The sequence below is a fragment of the Homalodisca vitripennis genome, chromosome 3 (assembly GCF_021130785.1).
Source record: "Homalodisca vitripennis isolate AUS2020 chromosome 3, UT_GWSS_2.1, whole genome shotgun sequence".
NCBI lineage: Eukaryota > Metazoa > Arthropoda > Insecta > Hemiptera > Cicadellidae > Homalodisca > Homalodisca vitripennis.
Window position 1 is genome coordinate 35,501,385 of NC_060209.1, and position 25,074 is coordinate 35,526,458.

Below are 25,074 nucleotides of genomic sequence, written 5' to 3' on the forward strand. Positions count from 1 at the left end.
TTCTAAAATGGTAAGATCATGTGAATATGCACAGGTAACGACATATTGCTTTTTTGAAAACCGTTCATCCTTTCTGCCTCACCCTTTATTAAGTAAATGATCCTTTTTACTTTCTGAGAAAAGTTTATCTTAAAGAAAAACGTAGTATTGGAAAAGAAGATTTAGGGCAAAATTAGGTTATATGCAAGATTATTAGCTGCTGTTCCGTTTTTACCTGTACACGTTTCGTTTTGGTACTAACAATCCTGGCGCCTCTGGTCGAATTTTGAGCCGATTTCTCCGCCTTTTATTCAAGTGGCATCTAGTTCAAAAGGGATATGTATTGCATTGCAGATTAGTTGTATGTCCTTTTATAATATTTTAATTTGCCTCATAGACCATCATTAAAACTCAGAACTGAATCAAACACATATTGTTTTACAGTATGTAATTGTTCAAAGACATTTTTAGGACTTTTACTATAAATAATATTGATTAGACTTTCCGTTGCTCTTTTTAGTTTTTCTAGCGGTATTTTTATTGTAACCATTACACCTAAGGTAATCCGTTTTTGTGTTATTGGCTGAGCGTTAGGAAAGCCTATCACTCGAGTGGAAAAATTCATTTCTGTATGTCTGTTCTTACATCTCGAGAACAAACCAACCTGTGGACTTGAAATTTTGTATGAAGATTCTGATGGTCAATGCGAAATTATTAGCTAATTTATTACTGAGATATTTATCCACACACCACTTTCTTCTAGCATGAATCATCTTAACCCCAATCACAGTTGTACTTTAACGTGGTTTCATTTAATAATTACCGATCTAAAACCTGGAGTGCAATATCGTATTTATACCAGTTAACAATCTTGAATCATCAAGATCGGACAACCTTAATACGAATGCCCATATAACTTTTTTTAACATTTTGCAAGGTTCCGACTGGCCCGATTTGTGGTTTTGCTACCGGTATATGTTATGTATAGGTTATTGCTTCGACAATTTTGTTATGCATTCACTCCAGCTTAAATCGTTTCTAAAATTCTGATTCAGTGGTCGTCTTCGACGAATGCAAAGTAGATTTAGACAATTTCTTATTGAACTTATTATTAATTAGTTTTTTGAGTGGAATTACTAACGTTTGTTTTAAACTGGCTAGTGGATTGATCTGGCTATTTGGTTACATACGTTTTTTTGACTATTCGTAAACAATTATTTATAACCAAGTACACATATTTAACGCTTTACTCTTCTCCATGTACTTATTTTGAGCTGCCTGTCTCTGATGCTTTGTCTTGATAAGGGCTATACTGTATTTGTTAAGCTGGTTACAAATGAAATAAACAATCTATAGGTTAAAATCTGAGTGAAATATTTTTGTGAATGATATAACTTCAACTGAAGATCTGGAAGGTAAATAACTTGTAAGAGCTTTGGAATAAATTTAGAGTTTTAAGGGTGATATGCACTTTTGTGCAAAGTTATTTATTAAGAAGAAAATGTGAAAGTATGGTCAGTGAAATTCCTCTCCCCCGCTACTCCAGGTTGCTTTTCCCACTCACGAACTGTTATTTTGAATGTAATATAGTTTTAATCAATCAAACACTCTTCTTAATCTTAAATTCCTTTCTATTTAACTTTAATGGGTTATATCTTTTAATGTTGTAAATGAATTATTACTTGCAAATTATGTCCTGAAATATGTACGAATAGCATATAACAAATTATTATATTATTCACTTTCATTGAAATTAGTACCAGATATGTTTTTATATAATTACTGAGAAATAATTGTGTAAACGTTTATTATTACGAATTTAGAACGGCGTGTGGATTTCTATACCAAAATATCTTATTAATCTCTTTAAAGTATGTTATGAAACACTCATTGGAATAACTAAAATTGGAATTAAAGAAATTGTAAACTAATTCATGATTGCTAAAAACTGTATCTTTCTCTGGCCCTATTATTCCATTAAGGATGTATAAAAATTAATAGTCCTTACACGATTTCTATTGCCTTACTTTTTCGGTAGGTAAGATCTTATAAGGTTGTTGTTTGAAAAACATTTTGATGTTTGATGTTTACAAAACGCGTACTAACAGTGACACATAACCTCTCAAGTTTGATAATGATGTACTGAGCCTTGTAGGCTAATATTCCAACTATTCCCACACTCAGTATTGCCTATGGAATACATTGTAACTAATCAGAGGATTGGCTCTGGGGACCAAGGCTGAATGCACATCTAGCATCTTGTTATATTCTAACATTCAAGATATCTCAGAAAATGTTTTGTAATATTTTACTTATAATTATTCAGTCAGAAAGACAATGTAAAAGAAAATTACAAAATATATACTCATACATTACTACAAATTAATGTTTCTGCATATTATGAATCACTTCATTATTTATTAATATATAAGTGAAGATTGCTATGAAAATTAAAACTTATTGTGGGTCTTAACTACCTTATGATCTGATCCTTTTACGCCTTTTAGAACGATGTGCTAACTGTTCACTTGCGTTTATTGTGGTCAAAAGTATGGAATTAAAAAAAAATCATGAAGTTTTATTTTGAAAGTGTATGACCAAAACTTGCACATCTTAGTATACGTTAATAATCGCTGAAAGAAAATTGGTTATTTAAATAAAAGATTACATTTACCAATTCTACTAGGCTTAAAAATTTAAGCCTTCGAAAAATATAAAACCACCTTAGTCTTTGTATAATTAGATTGTAATATGAAGTTTTAAAGCATAACTTTACATAAGTGACAGCGTTAAAATGTACGAGCGTGTCAGAATACTCGAGATGGAGCGACGAGGAATACGACTCAATTTCTTACGCTTCAATGGTTTACTTGTTATGTGATCCGAAACTTCCTGATTTATTATTGGTTCGTATTATAAGTTAAAGAAGAAGGAATCATTCTTGAAATGTCATATTATATACTCAACATAATCAAGTATTTTTATTTCCATGATTTGATTGATATCATAGCATTTCTGTAGTTATAATAAAGAATATATTTTCGTTTGTAGCTACTTTAAATTATTATTCATGCTTAAGTTAAAACTAGTCTATGGATATTTTTAAAACAAAGCTTTTTTTACTGAAAAGATTAATAGTACATTATTAATGTAGTATAAGAAGCAGTGGCGCACCCAGAAATCTTCTCTAGGGTGTGTCTGGAACACCTGAGAGTAATGGGTACGGGAAACCTTTCATATCAGTAGGGAGGGGATCTGAAGACTATCGCCCGGAAATGTTTTTTAATATTAAGTACTAACATCGTTATTTTATAGTACTCCTGTACTAATAAAAGGAGGGCAAACGTCATATCAGAGAGTATACACTTTACAGTAAATCCACTCTACTACCAATCACTAGGAAGCTTATACAGGGGCAATTAAAAGCTTCTGCAAAAATACAGTTTATATGAAGTGTATTCAACTAAAATAGAATCATAACATTAACGAAATATGTAGTAAACAAAATAGTTAAGTTTAAATCACAATTCAAGACCAAACCTAAAGCTTGATGTTTACTCTCGGATCAAAAGGTTTAGATATCCGAGTTGACCACAAACTAAATAACAGAACTGAAATAAACGGGAGTTATATTAAGACTTACCTTGTTTATTTCTTTGTTTTGACATTTAAAAGTGTTTACTAATAATAATTTCAAGTTTTTATGATAATACCGGGTTTTTTACAACCAAACTGCAACTGTGAAAATTCATAACTCGGAGACTTGTAATCCAATTAAGGCCAAACGCGTATACATGATAAATTCATGTTTACTGTAATTGAGTAGAAGCGGGTTTATACTTAGTTGCAAAACACGCTATATAACATTTGCTATATATAGCATTTGCTAAATGTAGTAAAAGCTAGATGTAACACGGGTTTCTTTGATCTTTACCGACTCTGAATGAGTAGCAGAAGTTTTGCTAAATTTATCAGAATCAGCTAGATATAGCATGTTATATGTAGCACTTTTAAAACTTAGATTTTCTATTTAAATATAAGTAATTTTTCTAACTTTTAGCACATGTATACAGGGTGTTTACTAAAGGCGTTCCAATATTGTGGTATTTTGTTCTAGACGTGAAAATGAGCAAACAACTTCATGTGGAGGTATGTCCTAAAACTTGTAGTTTTCCGTCTATATTCTATCTGTATGTGATTTTTACCAAAAAAGTTATATCTTTTATAATACCAGTAAAGACAGTTATGAAACTTTGCAGTTGTGTTGACCTTTTGTATGCCCATTTGAGAAAAAAATATGAACAAATTATCTTTACCCGTTTCAAAATGGCAGCCGATCATAAATTTTGATAAATTCCGCAAAATCTATACCCTGTATGAAAATTTTACAAGAATATTAAAATGTTGTAAACTTTATTCTAAATATAACAGTGGTTGTTTCATTAAAATCGAATAAAAACAACTGATTATAACTTTTTTGGTAAAAATCATATATAGACAGATAGACGGAAAACTAAAGGCTTTACAACATACCTCCATATGAAGTTTTTTGTTCATTTTCATGTCTAGAACAAAATACTACAATATTGGAACACCTTTAGTAAACACCCTGTATAACTTGCGTAAGATAACTGTTAGTAGGTTTAGCTGCATAGTGTAATCTCGCATTATTTAACATTTTAGAACAGAATGAAAATATCATCTTAATTTTTATTCTTGACCAGGTCAACAAAATTCAGCTTTGGTCACGTTATTACATAGCTGTTGTGGATATCTTCAGCGTGTGATTATGTAAACCGCTATTTGGTGTTTAGGTAAAAGTTTAATTTCAAACTCAGGTGAAACTAAACAGATTTTGTTCATTTACCATAACTGGCAACTGCTTGTTTTATAACGCAAATCACCAGACTGTCCAGAACGGTGTTACCTCGTAGTGTTACGGATGACAACAAACTAACGCAGTACAAAACTGCTCAGAGCCAACTCGCTGACTACTGTAACAACTGATCATGTCGGGACTACTGTAACAGATACTTTGTACCGGGTACTTGTCTGTCCGCAGGCACTAATGCCACAGGTTAATGTTACAGGCACTTTTACCACACAGATACTTTACAGATTCCTGGTAAAAAAATACTCGAACCCGTTTAGTAACAGTAACTGGAACGTGTACTTGTACTATTTTAGGAGTATTTAGTAAAGTATGATTCTAAATCAGTGCGAGTAAATTTTTTACTCGGTTAATGAAAGAACCGGGTACAGGTAGAAGCTACAAGGAATAGTAAGAACCATAGGCGAGGGGGTGGGACGGACACAAAGGGCCACGTGTCCCCCCCCAACTTGAGGAAAGATATTTTTAGAAAACAATTAGATTATATCTATAATATTCATAATATAAATAACTATACTTAAAACAAATGATCGTATACGTACTTAATACTAGTTTTATTAATATCCACATGTTATTAACAGAATTATTAATCATAATGAAAAACTACATGTATACCTACTGTATTTTGTTCATTCAGATGAACAGACTCAATACTCACTTAAAAATTATGTTTAAACTAATGAAGTAAGTTTAGTTTTTGAATTCAGTTATGATAGATTAGTTAGTACTCTAATAAAATAGTTAAGGTTGCAACTAAACATAATTTTTCAACAAAAAACTTACCCCTTTAAGGTGTCAAAATGTTAATATGCTGTGCGTGCCCTTCCCCACCCAATATTGATCACGGTACGTCTATTACCAGAACTAACCTAACATTCGTAGTTGGTGCGTGACGGTGATTTTAAATATTTAGCGTTTTTAACAAAATTGAATTATCATATGTGCGGTGCCTTGTATTTCGCAAATTAAAATAGTTATAATGTTTGAATTTATACATTAGATTATGACTGATTTCAAAGTTCCCACGTATATGTTATTTTAAACGAAAGTATATTATTAGGTGATCTATATTTTGAAATAAAACGCTCTTGGGGGGGGGGGTTGAGATCCCGTTCGTCCCCCCACATCGGGCCTATATTATTACATTATACTACTACCCTTGACAACAAACAACGTTTCGAGTAGTAGCATTTGCACTCTCTTTCACGCACCACGTTCTAAAACGTATGCCTATTCAATCAAAATAGTTGATGTTTCAATACATTGCCTATCTTTCAGTAATTAAAATAGGAAATTTGTACCAATTTGTTGATAACCCTAACTAATATTTGGGCGTTACTATAAGTATGACGTCAATACCCATATACAAGTTTCGCTAAAGGAATTCACTAATAATCAAGAGTGAAGTAATAATCAAATCAATTACTAATCGCTCGCGAAGCTCATCTTAAAATTGTTTGAAGCTGAACATGTTTCTACGTAAAAATTAAATTTTATTAATGCCGCTTAAATAGATTAATAAGAGCTTTGCATAAAGAACGATACATACAAGACAAAAAGGTAAGGGGAGCGATGGCGCATTAAAAATAAAACACATTATATTTAACAAAAATAAAAAACTATTTATTAGGCAAAAGCCTAATAAATAGTATTTTAAACAATTATCTGAAGGACACAAAAAGGTTTTCACATGTTCATAGAAAATATATTGAAGAGTATAAAGTTTTAACATTTTCCAAAAAAACTGTTACGGACTATTTTGTACTGCTCTTGAATTACTGCTATAAAACTTAGTTTAAGCGATATCTGGTGAAAACTACTGTAATAGGGTAGAATTACTAGGGCCCTCAGCCTTCGACAACTTCGCTCATTAATTAGGTCACCAGCTGCAAACTGTTCAGAGAGTTGACCATCTAGTCTAACCAACCAATCAGTTATATAAATCTTATTAACAGTAGATAGCAAACAAAATTTTGATGTGTTCATTATCTTCAACCGTGAGCATTATATTATTTCATTGACCGAACATTAACAAGCAAAGCAGCAACAAAATTTGGTAAAATATTTAATAAAAGGCTGCATGGGCCTAATCATTTATTTGGTTGAATATAAAAATGCCCAGGTTGAAGTATGAGTTTGATATTTTGTGTTGATTATCTTGTTTTGGCCTATAACCAAAAAAGTAAATTTCAGTTCACGTTAAAAATTAAATTTATAATTATAATTACTGTATATCTAATTATATAATATATATATATATATATATATATATATATATATATATATATAATTATGTAAATATATTTATATTTAAATTTATAAAAAATAATTTTTATTTTTCAAAGTAAATACTTTTCTTACGAGACGTAGTATCAGTGTATATATCTTATGGATGGCAATCTAAATATTTTGCCCTTTTAAAATTATTTGTCATTTACATTGTTAGTTAAATTCATGTGTTTTAGTCCTTAAAAATTGCGTCTGTACTATGTCTTGTCAATATATTATGTACCATACAGAAAATTAAAATTATTAAGTAATAAAAAGAATTCATAATGTTATATCAAATGTTTTCTAAAAAATTAATCTAAAGTAAAAATAGCGGTGGCCATATATCTTGGTATGAGATAGCTCTCTGTTAAACTCGTTAAATCTCATAAGGAGAACGGTAAATTTAAATGCTAGTAACTGTGTTTAAATTAAGAGATGTTCTAAAGCATAACGTAATATAAACAGTAATGTGACGTAAGACGAATTCAATTCCATTAAACAACAGGACATATATTTGAAAGTTTCAAAACGGATTTTTGGAAACTTTCAGAGTTTATAAGTTGAAGAACAAAGAAAACGAATACAAAAGTTTCCATCAGAATTTGTTTTCAAGATTATAGCTCAAAAGGTATAGAGTCAGCCTGCATATTAGATTAAATTTAAATTGAAAATTTCCAAATTTATAATTAAACATCTAAATTGTTTTCTTTTTTTTTTAGAAAAGAAAAGGAAAATTGAACTTGCTTACGACCTAATAAAATGTTGTTATACTATCGAAATGTATAGTTGTATATTATACACTCGCCTTCGGCTCGCTGGGGGCTACGCCCCCAGGCCCCTTTTCAAGCGTTGGTAAAATTCGGGGGAGAAATGGAATTCGGGGACAGGTTAAGTCCGAGCATTAGATTAGAAATCTGGGTGTTTAAAGTAAACGTATTGTGTTATTTTTTCCGGATTTACCCAAAGTTTAGACTTTAGGGCATTTTGTGGCTTAACCGTTGGAGATATGACAAAAAACACTGGACCTTTAATGTCGGAAATTTAATTTTATCTTTCGATTGTGCCCTCAGATTTAAGCTAAGTTCTCTGGTTTAGCGGTACAGAGCTTGGGAGGAAAGACTGCACCAGCCAGGTTTTCTAAATGTTTAAGAGTAATTTAAATGTAGAATTTGCAACTACTAGGTGTTTTCTAGGAGTCACTTGGGCTATGGTTGAATTATGCCAAATTTAAAGTTTGTAACATATACCGTGAAACTCTGGTTGGGTGGGGGGGGGGGGGGGGTTAATTTTCATGCGAGTAAGAAACGCGTCGTTCTTTACTGAAAGTTGTCGTGTCTGTGCAATTAAAAGAAATATAGAGCAATATTTATCAGAGGAATATACTATAGGTATACCTGATAGTAACGATTTTAAAATTAGCTACGAATAACTATTCGGCCGCTATTGACCCCAGAAACAGAGCTCTCATGTAAAAAATTATAAAATATTACCATTTAAACGGGGTTTTCGGCCAAACCATTGAGGGATAGGGTTTTGTTACCGGACTTTTTTTGTAGATCACGCTATTTACTACATATTGTGTTATTATAGTTTTGACCTCCGACCAATGGTTTCGCTGCTATAGACCCAAAACACTAAATTTTCGCATGAAACTTACTACAATCTTGCACATAATCGCTTTTTGGCCAAACCTATAGAGAAATGGTAAAAAGGCATTTGACCTTTTTTGTAGATCAGGTAATTTGCTAATATAATGGGTCAATCAGATTTGAGCTGCGACCAATCATTCGGCCGCTATCGGGCTCAAAACTTTATTTTTAACAAAAAATCTCTGAAATTGCAAATATTCGACCGTTTTGTTGCCTAACCATAGCAGATAGGACAAAAAGCCACTAGACCTTTTTTGTAGTTCACTTCATTCCTGACTAACAATTTTCCGTCAGATCCGAGCCAGCTGCAAAGGTTCGCCCGCTATCGGGCTTACAAAAAAGGCCTACAAGGGTAAAAAATGCGCGGATTTTCTCGAATTGTTTTGAGAGGTTTAAAAGTAAAAAGGCCCGGTTTTCAGACTTTTCCTGTGGGTAATATTGCAAAAGGTACCTGCGTGCCAAATTTCAAGTTTATAGCACTTCTAGAAGTATGTTAGAATTTGTATCTATATGTCACCCAGTCAGTCAGTGAGACAGTTTCACATGCGGCTGTGTATTGTATAGGACTGAAGTTTATTATAACGCACTGAACACACAACAGTAACAGCAGAGCAATGATTTTATACATTGCTTTGACAAGTGCCAAAGCTGAAAAATTACCCACCCCTAATACAATGCAATTTTATACAATGTGATTGAAGTTGATTGAAGTAAAACTATTTACGGTACGTTCGTGTTTGTTTGTTTTGTTGCCACCTAGGTTGTTTTACACGTTAACCTAGATTTGTAATAGATTTAGGGAATATTTTTCCAACACATTTGCACCTCGTAATCGAACAATATTGTATATACAGTACATCCATTGATGACAGAGCAAGCTTTACATTTGTAAGTTACACGGGTTAACAGTATTTTAGTTTGTTTATTACCGTAGATATCTGAAGTATTTAGTTTAGAATCGTTATTCTTTGATGACATTTTGTGATAGATCAGTTGAAATTTTGTTTTGTCTAGTATGATTTTTATATCGCTTACAACTAAAATCCAGAAAGTTATTGTTTTTTATAAAGCTTCTATAAAGAGGTTTAAGTAATTTTTTTACACGTGTAAAATAAAATAAAGTTGTTACAAATTACGTTTGCTTGTTGTACATGGGTTATTATTTATTTTTCGCTGCTATCACGACAATTTGAAAGAGAACCAACTTTTACAGGACGACATAAAATTGTTTAAGATTGATAGAGTCTCATGTTCACCTCCCACGTATTATTAGGCTAAATAAAACGTGTTCACCGAAATTGTAGAATGATTAATACGATTTTTAATCAGTCTTCCCTGTTCGATATTTTTTTTAAACGGATGATCGGAAAATTTCTGGATTAGAGTTTTAGTAAAAAACTGTATAAATGAAAAACTGTACTTATAGTCTCATTGTGCTTCAATGCTCTTTACAATAATCTCTACCCATAAAAGGGGTTTAGCCCGAATTTTCCCTTCAAGGTTTTCCTTCAGATTTCCATGGATGTACTTAGCTCGTAGAAGTGACCAAAAGATTTTTCCTTAATCATCCTTTATAAAGACTAACTGTAGATTACATAATGGCAAATAACTTTTTGACACTTTCATTTCCTTTAAAAATTTTGTCACATGGAATCATCATCCTATAAATAAACTTCTATACGCATGAGAGATTCACGTTCACCGCAACTTATTGCATGGGCACAGTATTCTCGGAATAAATGAATAGGTTTTAGTTTGTATGTGATGAATGAAACCTAAATATTCCTTGATAATGCCTACACCGATCACTTTTTGAGGATTGCCTTTTCTAATTTCTCACATTATTGCTATATGAAAAACATTCTTAAAAAAAAAATAAATTGTGATTTTCTCAAAAGGATATACAGTAATAGTAGCAGTGAAATCATGAACTGTTCCGGGTAAACTATATACTCCTCTTGAAATTTATTCTCCCTAATACACATAACGTAGCTATAGAGGGAAGTGTTATTCAATCGAAATGTTCAGTTCACCTTCCTCTTAGTGCAGCGTCTGGCATCTGACGTTCTCACAAACTTGACTCCTGGAATAAGTCACGTTCGTCCAAAAGAAGTCGGTGACAAAGAAGAAAACAAAGTCTTTTTATCGTTTCGACATTAAATACACCAAGGCTAGGACATCAAGTATACTATTGATGAAGAGGTATTCTCATTGTTTTAGACACGATCTCTAAGCGCGATGGAGCTACCGAGTTCTATACACATAACGTAGCTATGGTGGGAAGGGTTTATTCAATGGAATGTTGAGCATAAAACATCGTATTACACAAAGAAAAGTATCGGTATCGGTTTAGCTAGTTTATCTTAGTTTTAGCTTCATGCTAATATTTCCTCTCCTTAATGAAAAAGCTCGATTTTGATCACTTGATTAATATATTCAAATTTGAACCTCTCCTTAGTCAAATCAGCGACAGATAAATCAAAGCTCAGATATCAATATATCAATCATCCTGACATAACTCATTGAACAGCCAAACTAATGAGTGCCTTTGGGTACATGTCATTGATTAATGGAGATGTAATAAGCCGATATATCAGATACACAGATACCCTAGACTGTCTAATTCTAAGAGATTGAATGCTGCATGCCTTCTGCTGATTAAACAATTTTTCAACAAAATGCATCGATTAATGTAGTTATATTAATTGATTAGTATATATATTAATGTGGTGCTAAATTTAAATCTGGCAATCGGAACTTTCTCTAGTGACAGGGCATTTTTATGTCTTGCATAGTTACCTTAAACATATTATTAAAAACTAAACAATCGTATGAACCATAAACCGATTATAAACCACCGTTTTCAATGAGAATCTTTAGACAGTCTCTTTGTATGTTTCATATTATGGATAAATTGTTTCCCAGATCAAATCTATTTTCTTTTTTTTATAAATCATAACAAACACATAAAGTATGGTTTAAACAAACCATTCACAGCACTGTACTTTCCTAGGTGTACAGAACCCCGCTAATCACAAATAGTTCATCATTATCACGAATTAAAGATAAAACACTAAGTTTGTACTGGATATCAAGTTAAAAATGCACTTATTTTTCGTAATTATTTTTAACTGTGAAGTTGAAACAACCAGTTTTCTGAACTAGTAGCGCCTATATTCAACTATTAATACTCGTTTTCATAACGTCGTTAACAAATCACGGTTACCAATACAGCCATATAAAATACACCACTGAAATGAGAGACACTCTAGTTTCAGAGATACTTGTTTTATCACAATGAATGTGTTGGCTCTATAGGACAATTTCTAAATTTCCGGGTACCAGATCAACTTTAATTAAAGGTCTGCGAATTGCATAGTATAAATGAAAATTCTGATTGGATAGTGGCTTAATTAGGAACACGTAGTACACTCAAAACAATTATGGTAACTGTAGGCTGATTAATTCTTCACTTTCAACAATCAACTCCTGCAAAATGAATTCGTACTAGACTTATATTCTCATAATTATATTAAGTGACCGTAGAACACCAAATTCGTTATATTTTTTTAGAACACTATATAGAGGGATTTATGTTGTTTGTAGCAGCGAAATTGTATCAAAGAACTTATATTTGTAGCAGAATTGGTTGCTGCTCGACACAAGACGTCGAATGCAGGTTTTATCATGTCTGCGACAGTAGCACCTTTTCGTCATTACTGTGCATCTCGTGTATCGACTTCTCCCGCACTCACAAAACGCCGTGTTAAGGGAAAAGAATTCTGAAGTAAATGAGATCACCAGTTTCATAAAAAAATTGTTGCTAAAGCTTTAGCAAAGTTTGATAGGCTTTGCTAAAGGTTAGCTAATGAGAAGGGGTTATTTATAAATACGGAGGACCGTTCATTCTCAAACATTCATCCATAAATGCGTTAAAATAATGTATCGCCAAAGTTAATGTTGATCGAAGTTATAACTGTAACCTCCAAAAGCCTCAACCTATGTGTATCACTACTACCATTATTTAAACAGAGCGCTATAAATTATCGCTTAAAGGACCGATAACAGGAATCGTGTCTAGGCGCTTCCAATAATACTGACTAGAGACAAAGTTAGTATTATTGGTCTTTACCCGCTAATGTTATCTAAATATGAGCATTATCCATCATAATACCTGTAATAGTAAACAAGGTAACCAGCCTGTGATAAAGAATATATAAGTATTCAGTCTGTATTACGAATACGTCAGAATATTTTTACAGGATGTTTACAAACTACATCCCAAACCTTTGGTGCATTAATTAATTATTGGATGAAATATTATTTAAGAGGGACGTTTTAAAATAAGTTATAAAATGTTCCTTTTACAATCAGCCCGTTTATTTTAGTTTGTCTAAAACAATTTTATTTATGTTATATAGTTGAAATTCGGCACAAATATTTATTTTTGTACAAAAATTATTGTACTATGCACAATTGTAACAATCGTCATTTTCTCTAGTTTAAAATGGTAGTCGCTATATTTTTAAGAGGATTTAGCAATGTTTTGACCTTTGGTACATTTGTAGTGTTGTATCACAAGATATAATTCTGTATCCTAGAGCATGACTATTGATGTACTATTGTCAAATATTACAAACATTTTTTTGAAACTAGCAATGTCTATTAAGCTGTTATTTTGTAACTGTTTTGTTGAATACTACGATGTACCAATTATCACTATAACTATTACTATCTAAGAGCACGCAGACCATCACTGTGGCACAACAAAAATATTCAGGAATTGTTATTCTTTCGTGTTTCATGAAGTTTTTAATGTATATAACTAAGACTCCGTTGACAGTGTGTACCTTAGGAGGTCGGAATATATATATTCAATTTAAGGTAAAGTACACAATGAAACATTTGAATAATTCCACATGTACTGTTGAATAATTATTATTATAAAGTAGGATTTTCACCATAACGTGCTCATTAATGTAATTGCAATAATATTCTTAACCTTTGATATTTGATGGAATTTAAGCTGGCGTTGCTGTGATATTGATGACAACATACACGAGCTAATTCAATAATTAGTTATGTTACATCATTCGCTATTTGTGGATCTGAAAATACGTTTATATTTTGCTTAAAATACGGTTTTAGCACGCTCTCGTTTGTGTACTGTCAAGAATGATTAAGTTGATTAAGAGTTTCTTTGGTATATTTTTTTATAATCGAATATTGACATAACATATTTGTCTTCTGAAGCAATAATTTGAAAACGGCTATTGCACTGTATAGCACTGTTCATTTATAATGCTCTAAACTGTACTCTATAATTTCAAAAACCTCACGAATCACATACGTGTTCTAGAGTTGAAAATCTATACGATTTTTGTTTGCAATATTCACCACTGAGCTTTCATGAAACTTCTCTTTTTATTTCTGTGAAGCAACTAATAAGTGTATGTGTGTGAGAAAGAAATGTATGGTCTAAATTATGCATCTCCCACATAACTTGTAAACTTTAGCTTAGTTCCAGTACTAATATTACTGAAACTAACACATGTAACCTCCAGATAGCACGGCTGAAACGGAGATAGAAACGCCATGACATTAAAATGGCGGTGATAGTCTCGCCCCTAGCGGCTACGGAGCGAAACGTTATTTAATTTCTGGGTAGCCCTCGTTTGTAGCTTTATATCGATGGTAACAAAACATCATGGGCCCACTTATACTATAGGCCCACATACATTTCGACTAATTTCAATGTTTGGACATGAGACTGACATTTTTCTTTTCTACATTACTTTTATATTGTAAATTTGAAAAATTATATATAAATCCCCATGTTTGTATATATTACAAATTAAGTAATGCTCCAGGTGCCTGGTGAAATTCAGAATTCCTAAAGTAAATAAGCATTTGAACATTCTTTTTCCTATGTTGGTCCCAAGGTTTTTAATAGATTTCCGTACGAAATAAAGTTAGCAAACAATATAAATTTCGTCAGTTCTATGCTAAAGACATTTTTACTATCTTTTGAAGAGTGTAACTGGTTTTATGATTAACTTCAAATTCAAAATTAGCACTAATTTACAGTAAATTGAATTTAAATAAAATAAGATGAGTAGGTTTATGTTCTTAATATAAACGATTTTTAATCAGTGTACTGTATATTTGCTGGGTTTTTATTTTTACTTGTTACTATAGAAGCATAATTTTTTTGTTATATATTGTAAGCCAGTTGTTATCTAGTGAGTAAGGTATAGAAGTTTATTGATAAGCCGAATGCTAGTGTTAAGACACAGAATGACAGAGAGCGACTCGGCTGTTGAAACACGGTAAGAAACTGGACTCTGACACAAACATTGTATTTTATTTTGCTATGTTTGTACTGGCCACAATACTTGTAAAAGTGGCCAGCTAATTCCAAGATGTTCAGTTTTTCATATTGACTTTGCTGTTTTTGGAAGGAACGAACTCATTTACTCAATTAAATTTTATGTTAAATCAAATAACATATATAGTAGGTATATAGGTAGTGTTTTACTAAACAGTGCATAATAACTATAAACAGACAAAACACATTTTATTCCATTTTCATCAATTTATTTCACATTTATGTGACACGAAAATCTGAAAACTCACATCTGAAGACGGTTTGTGTCAAAGCTTCATCAATCTTGGAGCACATTAAATTTTGTTGCCTAATGGACTTTTTGTCTCTTAATGGTCATGTCTCTAAGTAAAGGCGAACTTGGATCCTCTTTAAACCCTCGTCTGACAAATTACTTTTAAGATTACTTTTTATGTTTTACTCTTATGATTGAACTATTCTGAATACAGTACAATATGTATATAGGGAAAGTGTGGATGACTAAAACTAATATGAATAACGATTTATTCAACTAGAACATCCTTGTTTTCATTTGAATACATTTACATAGTGACCATGATTGAACAATAACAAACAATAAATTCTAGCGAATGAAACTCAATTAACATAATGTTTTATACGGTGTGAGGCAGGCTACCCGTGCAGTGTGTATAGCGAGAGAATGATTTGGTGTATTGGCACAAAACAAAGCACTGTCACCATAAATCGTCCGTGGGAAGTCCATTGAAAATATATTCCTAAATTTCTATGTGTTCCAACATTAAGAGTCAAGTGTTCGAATTAACATTTTTTTAAAAATATTTGTAATGGGGAAAATCATACATAATTTTGAAGGTCTTGTTAAAAGGAACTCATTGACGAAAACAGATTTCATTTATTTCACTTGTTTCAACGTGGCGGCATTCTTTTTTAAATCTTGAAATTTACGAAACACCCTGTTTTTTTATACGTTTTAGTTTTGTTTATTCTGTTTCCGATTTGTTGCTCACAATAAACTCAGCTTCATTCTTATATACCACATGACTACTTTAAAGAGTATTTTGGTCTTGACCCCAACTTAAATATATAAAATACATAAGGTATACATAATGTTGTACACAATTTTTAAAGTGTCTTTAAGAAAAATAAAGTGTGTTTACATTTTTTCTTTACTCATATGGTTTTTGAAAAATAAGCATAAATATGTTTTTACGTATGTTTTCTAATGTTTTATAGTGATATCTAAGCCGTTAACCTCCAAAACTGAAGATGATGAGTTTGAATGTAAATGATTATCTTTGTATGGATAACAATAATTACAAAGTAAAAGTGAACACATTAGGGGTTTTAAATAACAATTTAACTTCATTTGACAAAAAATATTAAAATTCTTATACTTTTATTAAATATTCCGCAGTCATTTTTTTGCAGCGGGGGATTGTTGGTTTATTTTAAAAAGTGTAAATAAGAAGTCCTGAAAAAGATCAGCCCAGTTTCAAGTCCTCAAGTTTCCCAGGGCTTTGCACATAATGTTGTAGGCTTTGCCCATGTAAGAGCAATTCTGGTTCGAATGAATTATATTTGCGACGCCAATGTTGTTGTTGCTGTTTACCCTATTTCCACGATCAATACAATTTCCCAAAAAGTGTATATTTATGGTCATTGTAATTTATTCCGGTCTGAGTATTTTTGTGCTATAGTTCATTTTACGCTGTTTCACCGATCAAGGAAATATATATACATACACAGGTCTGAGAAGCCTATTTCCGTCAAAAGACAACTAAAATAGGGGTTTAAAACAGTTTTTAAATTTATAGTAAACGATAGATAGTAACTTGTCTTTGCTATGTGAATTACAGTAGTGACCAAGCACTGTATACGTAATATTTGCTAACAATGTAGAGTTAAAAGTTTATTTTTACTAAAACTTAAAGTGTTTTTTATGGTTATTTCATTACTCTGTGCTAAACAACAGATACAAAAAAGGTTGAGATATCAAGCTTTCCAGCCATATAAAGTATTAAAGAGAAAGTTTCCATGTGACATAAAAAAATATATTCTTCTATAATTGCATTCAGATTTTTTAAAAATTACAAGAAACTGCACTGTTTTGATCAAAATGTTTACATATTTGTTTCAAATCTGCTGAAAATTTACACAACCTCTCTTTTGGTCTTGTGAACGATGTAGGCCTACGCTACTTGAAAAATAATTAGGTCTACATCAATTACTTCAGTTCTTTTTCACAAAACTAAATATAATATTAGTAGGATAGTAAAAAAAAAAAACTAAAATAGGTAAAGTAATTCATATAACAATGGCTTATTGGACTCATAACATTAAAAATGAACAAAAAGAAAAATTTACTGTCTGAACCTATTTACTAAACATACAAATCACTCCAGGCCTTCTCTTTATATTTTTTTGTAGTATGATATTTTCAAAACACAAGTAAGGATGGAGTCCAAGATTGCGTGGGCCTAGGCCTAGGCCTAAACTTAACTGACGTTGAAAGTTGTTCAGTCTCGTTGTCATCTAAATCACGGACACTTACTACACATTGGTTCTTAGAAATAGTAAAATCAGGATCAAAAATCATCATCGTTACTATTAAAATAAAACAGTGCATCATCATCAATGACATCATCATGCAAAACATTTTCATCACCGCCGCCTCGGCTTGTCGACGCCATTTCAGATGAAAATGAAAACTCACTTTACGTGTTTGTTTGTTGACAACTTGAATGATAATAATAAGAAGTCTGTATTTATTCCTAAACAAACGACTTTAAAAAAATGTAGAAGACGCTAAAAGTCGTTGGTCGGCACAAAATAAACACTACGGAGGTTTTCAACTACGCATCGTAATAATGCCGAAAGTGAAACAGAGGAGTAACTTGACACTGGTTATTTAAAACCCTTTACAAGATCTACAGAGACGTTTCATCGACCAAATATGAGTCCGAATGATTTTTTTGTTAGATATTCACGATGCAACGGATGTAGAACTGAGTCTGGCCTTGGACCAGGACGGCCGAGATACCTATGTCGGACTTAGTACGCCAATGCACCCTAAAAGGGTTTCATTCATTCACAATATTCTCTGCTTCCTATATTTACGAGCAAGGGTCTCAAAAAAACCATCCACGATTTGGGTAATCGTTTAATTCTCTGGACGTAATGAAAATCAGCTAAATAACACAGTTTGGAACCTCGGATGTGAATATCGTACGCAGCTTCAATAAGTTTCAGGACCATATTTCTCACCGTCTCGTTATTTTATAGCATACATTATAACGGTTTACAATCATTTCATACATCCCGAAAAAGATGACATTAACTTTTGTTGCTTTAAAAAAAATTTATTTGTAAATATCCATACCTAAAAACAATACCTATATCAATTAAAATTTTATATTTATTGGCTTAGACTATACGTTACAGATTTTCGACATTATATTTCTAAGGCAAAGGTAAAAAAAAACACTGATTCTATACGTAACATTACTAATTTTAGTATCTTTTTTAGATAATATTACCACCACATTGACATTAAACTTTACACTTTAACATGTTCCAGAAAATTTAGATAAACGTCCTTGTAGGAGTTAATTCCAAACAAATTGTGTAATATATGATTCCAGGAAACTCAGTGTATTCCGCAAATACTCTTAAATTCAAAGAGTATCTTTCATATGAACTATTACTATGTTTATGCTGTTTGATATTATAGAGAATACAAAACGGTTAATAAAATAACATTACAGTTTGAATTCCTCGCTTCACAATCTGTTGTTGTGATATCATAATAATTGACTGAATTTTCATTTACTCTCAATATTTATGTGTCTACTGTTATTTTAAATGTTCAATATATACTAACTTTTTATCAAACAATATAGTAACTGTAAATAAGATTGTTAGTAATAGGGTTTGTAGTCAACTAACCTTTTATCGGACAGTAAACTAATGTTCTTCTTTTAATATGGGACGTTTTAGTCCAATCCGCGGGAGGGAAAGGGCCTAAGCGGGATAAACCTTAAAATGCTGTAACAGCATTTTTATTCAAACGTAACGAGTGTTTGGTTACCTATTCTTTCCATAATAAGGGTGCTGATAATAATTTAAAACATATCACTACTCCAGACTGCAATTTCAGTAGGTGACAGTTTTACGAAGACACAATAAAAGTAAGGCGCCGCGCCGCGGCCGCCTGGTCCAGGTTTTGTGACCTCATTATTGTTTGGGCGACGTATTTGCATGTAAATTGGATCTATCTTTGTTCCAAGGGATGGAATTGATTGTGTTTTGCAAATTTGTTGAGTCATTGATCTCTGTATTCTATAAATATAAAGTAGAATACGTGTAGTAACCTGTGACTGGATTATTCTTTGTTGAAATTTTAGAAGAGTTGTATAAAAAAAAACAAAAATAACAAGAATATTGCCTATACAGGTTCTTGTTAAAATTTGCTACTATACTATGCTTATTGAAATAGTATTTCGTTTGGTTTCTTGGCGATATCACTAAATTATCAAAAAGTAAGTTGTGCCAACCTAAAAGGAGGCCGGATAAATTTGACACAAGTCAAATTGTAAGAGTAAATCACTAAAATATTTAGCAACTATGTTCTATATCCATTTTTGGACATTGCAGTTGGGAAAAACTCAGGATATTTTTCATGCTTAATATTCTTATTTTAGACGAACTATGTGTTAGTTTAGAGTGATTTTAAATTTGCTCAATTGGCTTGATTTGATGAAGAGCGTGGAAAAGAAATTGAAACGAGACTTTCACAGAATGTAAAGATTACATTGGCTAAGACAAGAGTTAAACCACTGCAGTAACCATTGTAAGAACCAAATCGGTACTGAAAGTCACCATCAAAAACTGGCAGAGGGAAGTCTGGACGAAATATTTACTTCACAAATTCACAAATTTAAACATAACACCTCAGTAACTGAGTGTTACATTTTATAACGGTATACTGTTATTTGGAAACACACATATTTCACACTCTATTTATTTCAATCACCTATTAGTATTTCATATTAATGTTTCAATAGTTTTGCATGCAACATTGTAATTGTCTTGCAGCATTAAGACTTAAACATGTCTTGACAAGAAAATGTGTGCTAAATAAATAATAGGCTATGTTCTAATTTAAAACACCACATTTTTCTGAACAGTTCAGTGCTAATTTGTAATACCATACGTTCACAGCACATTGAGACATTTCAATTTGTATAACTTCAGTACAAAGCTTAGACTCATTTGGAATTTTAGAATCGGACACTTCAGGATACACCACATGGAATAAGTTTTACGAAATGTACGAATCACCTTGACACCGGAAATTGTAATCCTTTCCCTCATGCAATGTCAAAAGTTTCACGATATATGACGTAAAATATGTCAGCCTTACCGGATTATATAAAGAATCCCTGCACATTGCTTAAAGGCTGAATACATTTTCTTATATTTTAAGCTTTTCTTTAGTGTCCACGGTATCTTAGAGAAAAGTTAAAAATCAAAGTGAAGAGAGTAACCGTTGTTGGGGTATTGTACAAGATAAATACTAACTGCTTTTAATGTAGTAGAGTTTATGACTGAAAAAATCTTCAAGTAGTAAGTACTGTTGACAAAAGAAACAGGTAATGGACAGAGGCATGAACTAAATATTTAACTCTTTCGCTAGCACAATAAGTGGCTGAAATGATCTTTAATGACAAAATAGAAAGAAGGAAACAATTTTGGAGTTGTGTTTTGAAATAACGCGTCTTTTCAAATTAAAAACTCAGGTGGAAAAATTGCCACATGTGGAAATATATTCTGCACCGTGGTGTTTAAAACCTGTACAAATTAATAGTTTACTTGCAAAAATAATACTGTGTTAACATGAAAAATTGACCATAAGAACTGTGTCTTGCCGTTTGCCTTTCGGTGGTAGATGAAACTTTTGTGTTGGTCGGTACCAAGAGTCTGCGGGAATACATTCAGACTTACCTGGCGTAGGGGTTACCATGATCACGAAGGCGGTTCCCTCACGACGAGGCCTTTATATTACACTACGGTCGGGATGAATCCTGCGAATACCCCAAATGTGGGTATCTCGGGCGCCTAATTTTGGTAGCGGGGACTGCGTCCGCGCCCTAATTATTCTTTCATGTTAACCGGGGGAAAAGATTCTTACGGTTTTAAAATTTCACAATGATATATAAAGTTCTTTGCAAAATGAAACAAGTGAGCTGTTTCAACAAAGTCGATACGTACAATAGTATTAACAGTCTAGAATAATAAAAATATATACATAAATAAATACGAGTATCTAATTAGATCTTGCCATGGGAATTTCAATATGAAATTATTTATATCACTAAGCGAAAATCTTTTGTAATATAAAGTTGTCATTGGCACTCAATTAGAAATTGCAGTCTAGCCATTAAATAAGGTTTGTTTTGTTAAATTAAATTTGCGATAGTACTAAATATTTAGGGTTCTAATCTTAAGACTAAATATTTAAGATTCTTATTTATTACTAGCACGTACCTGCGACTTCGCACACAATTACTATGCAACATTCCGTGTAGTTGTTTGAATAGCTCCCACGATTTCATTAACACTTGAACTGTTTTAGATAAATGAAGAGGAACTCCAAAGTCGAAGTTCATAGATTTTTTAGTGAAAGCACTTGTGATGTAATATGATAGAGTCCTGCGATATTATTCTAGTAGAATTAACACTATATTCGTGTAGTGCATTACACAACTATTTTACGGTGTTCATGATTAAGAGAACCAGAAGTTAAGCAAAAGTGCGTGTATTTTATTTCAGGTTTTGAACTTCCAGTTCACTCAATTAATTATATTTCCAACGCAAAATTTTAATTTTCCTATTTTGCTCCGAAAAAAATATAAATATACCTATATATGATTTTTTAATGAGTTAGGATTTAACACAGTATAGATGTGTAAATTGTATGGATATAGATATTGTTACTGAAAATTAAAAACTAAAATTGACATCAATAATACTAAAAAATTTCAATACTGACATTATGATAGTTGCCATCCATATGTGAAGATAATAAATACATGATACAGTAAAGTTCTTGCTTCCAAACCCATGTTCATTATATCACACTATTTCCCCGGTTTAGTCTAGGAATTATATCATTTTATCTGTAATCATATACTTAATCAGTAGAGTGTACCTCATCAGTGAGAAATGGATGCGATGTCACCTCAAAGACTATCTGTCATAAAAGTTGTTGCATTTAGAGTCTCGTGTATTACTATCTGTCCAACCCATAATAACTTGCAGAGCACCAACAATATGTCTGCCTCTCATATACGATCCATAATTTCCACAACAAGGGTCGATACTATTAAAATTTCCTACGACTAAATTTGAACCTTTGACAAGTTATTAATACTTATGTATTGTTTTGAGTGATTTTCAAAATAATTAATTTTTATAGAAACAGAACAGCTCAAGTCCCTAATAAATTTAATAAATTGAAATTGTTAAACAGTAAAGTAAATTATAAAGTAGTTGTACATTTGATAAAAAAGGCTCTGTAAATAGTGCAAATGGTTTGTTTATATAGTATTAAGATAAAGTGGACAGCTATTACACAAAATTTGAGTGAAGAAAAAAAATTCTCCAATATATGACCATAATGTTAGAAACATTGAGCTTTTTAACCATTCGGAAATAACATAGAGTCACAATTCTTCTTACATTCTACATATCTACTGGACTCTGTCGTACCACAAGTGTTGGTCTTAGGTGCGTTGATATTATTCATTTTCTGAATTCTGTTATGCTATTTCTCGAGTATTATTTATGTATGCATGGACACAGTCAGTAATAAAATAGACAGAATATTAAAATATGCACAAAGAGAAACTTTGTTGCTTTTTGTGACGTATACTTCCATCGGATCTTAAAAGAATCATAAAGCTCTTCTGGATACATACTCGTATTGATGAATCAGCATATAAAAACACAGTAGAATGCTGAAAATAACTGAACAATGTAGAAGTTGAATGACATCGAATCATAGCGTTTATATATTTACTTACTTTAAAATTCTTTTTTATTATGATTCTAGAACTAAACCTAGGACGAATACTGTGTTCTAATATTTATCAAATACGAGGTCTGGTAGAAAAAATAATGGCTTCCAAGTGGAGTTAGGACAAAATTAAGAACACAGGCTTTTATGTCAAATAAAAACCACATTTTATTACAAAGAGTAACCTCTTATCTTAAATATTTAGTCAGAATCACTGTCAAAAAAGTTTTCCAATTCAATGTTGTCTTCTTCATGATGAGGGTGTTCCTCACAAGGTTGATCTTCTCTTGATTGGCCCTGTCTTGTTAAAGTATTCCCTTGGTAGTTATACCAATTACATGGTATACTTTAAATAAAAATAAAAATTTTATAAATAAAAATTTATTTTAGAATTGTAAATGGATAGGGAATAAAAAAGTAAATTTATATTGTAATCCAGCGGCAGGCACAACGCGCTTGGAATCTAGTCTAGACCTGACTTGATGGCAGTGAATGCTAAACAATAGTTTACAGTGGACTCTATCTTGGTTAGGCGGCCAACCTGCGTTGGAAAGATTTAAACAGACCTGCAGGAACAGGAGCGTAGTCGGTGCAGGCCGAGAAACCACGTTCTGCTACCATTCCGAGTTGAGAAGCGAGAGAGTAAAGTCATTTTAGTGCGAGTTTAAAACTAGTGTCGGGCGTAGGATCCGTCGGTATAAATTATATTAATACCGAACTCCAAGACCTTAACGACCAAAGAGCTAAGTACTTTGACTGAATTATTAAATTTTTCTAAATTTGAAATTTGCAAAATTAAGAAGTGAATTAATTTAAAATTGGAATTGAAAATTTGAAATTAACGATCAAATTCTGTTGAGTGAGGACTATAATATATATATATATATATATGAATTGTAAAGGAGTAATTTATTAAAGTTGAACGTAAAATTTAATTGAAATTCTAAGGATTGTAGTAAAAATTAAGAGCTGCAGGTGCTGCACCATATCCCGTAGGAACTTGTGAAAAATTCCTGTTGAGAACTGTTTAGTTTTGTTTGAGAATTTAATTTGAAAGAAGTTTATTATTATTATTTTATTAGTTTTGAGAAGAAGCCTATTTAATTTATTTCATTCAGATTTATTCAAGATTATTATTTTATTTTTTATATTTTATACTCACGTATTTAGAGGACAGTGAGCCAATATTAAATCGAAAGTGCCTTGCCTAAGGAAGTAGTAATTTTAACCTATTGTTCAAAACATTGTTTTGGTGGAATACAAGGTTAATAATTGACATTTGAATTGATTTAATAAACCTGAATATTTCTAAAAGGGTGCAGTTTTAATTTCCACCAGTATCTACTTAAATCTTATGAGTTCGAGACTATTTAGGGTCATCATAATAAAAACAAAAAAATTTGTATATTAACATTCAATAAACAAATACGTGCGCCACTCTGCTTTATTCTGGTGAACCTTAATAAAATTGAACTTAGTGGTTGTAAATTAATAAGTGGCTTGGATACTGGAAAATTATAAAGTGTTTAATATTAAAACTTTTAAAATGGCACTTAAGGTGGACTTGTTAACCAAGGAGGAATTGGACTATGAAATTAGGTTAAGAGGTGTGGAAGTGTCTCCTAGTCTTAAGGTGATAGATTTAAGGAAAAAGTTACGGCAGTTAATAAGTCTTGATGTAAATAGTCATTATTAGAACCTGAGTGGAAAGGTGGCTTTCAAGGAGGAATGGGATAAAATTAAGTTAGAAACCCAACTATTAGGAACTAGACTGGAGGAATCCATTGAACAGGGACTAACATTGGACTTAGTTAGGTGTGAAACAAAAATAAATCATTGG

General features: G+C 31.9%; 1 non-coding gene across 1 annotated transcript; it reads left to right on the plus strand.

Moving 5' to 3' along the window:
- The first annotated feature begins 21,152 nt into the window (after nt 1-21,152).
- Nucleotides 21,153-21,310, plus strand: LOC124358799. The gene has a single exon (XR_006922082.1). It is a non-coding gene; the product is annotated as a U1 spliceosomal RNA (small nuclear RNA).
- The last annotated feature ends 3,764 nt before the right edge of the window (nt 21,311-25,074 follow it).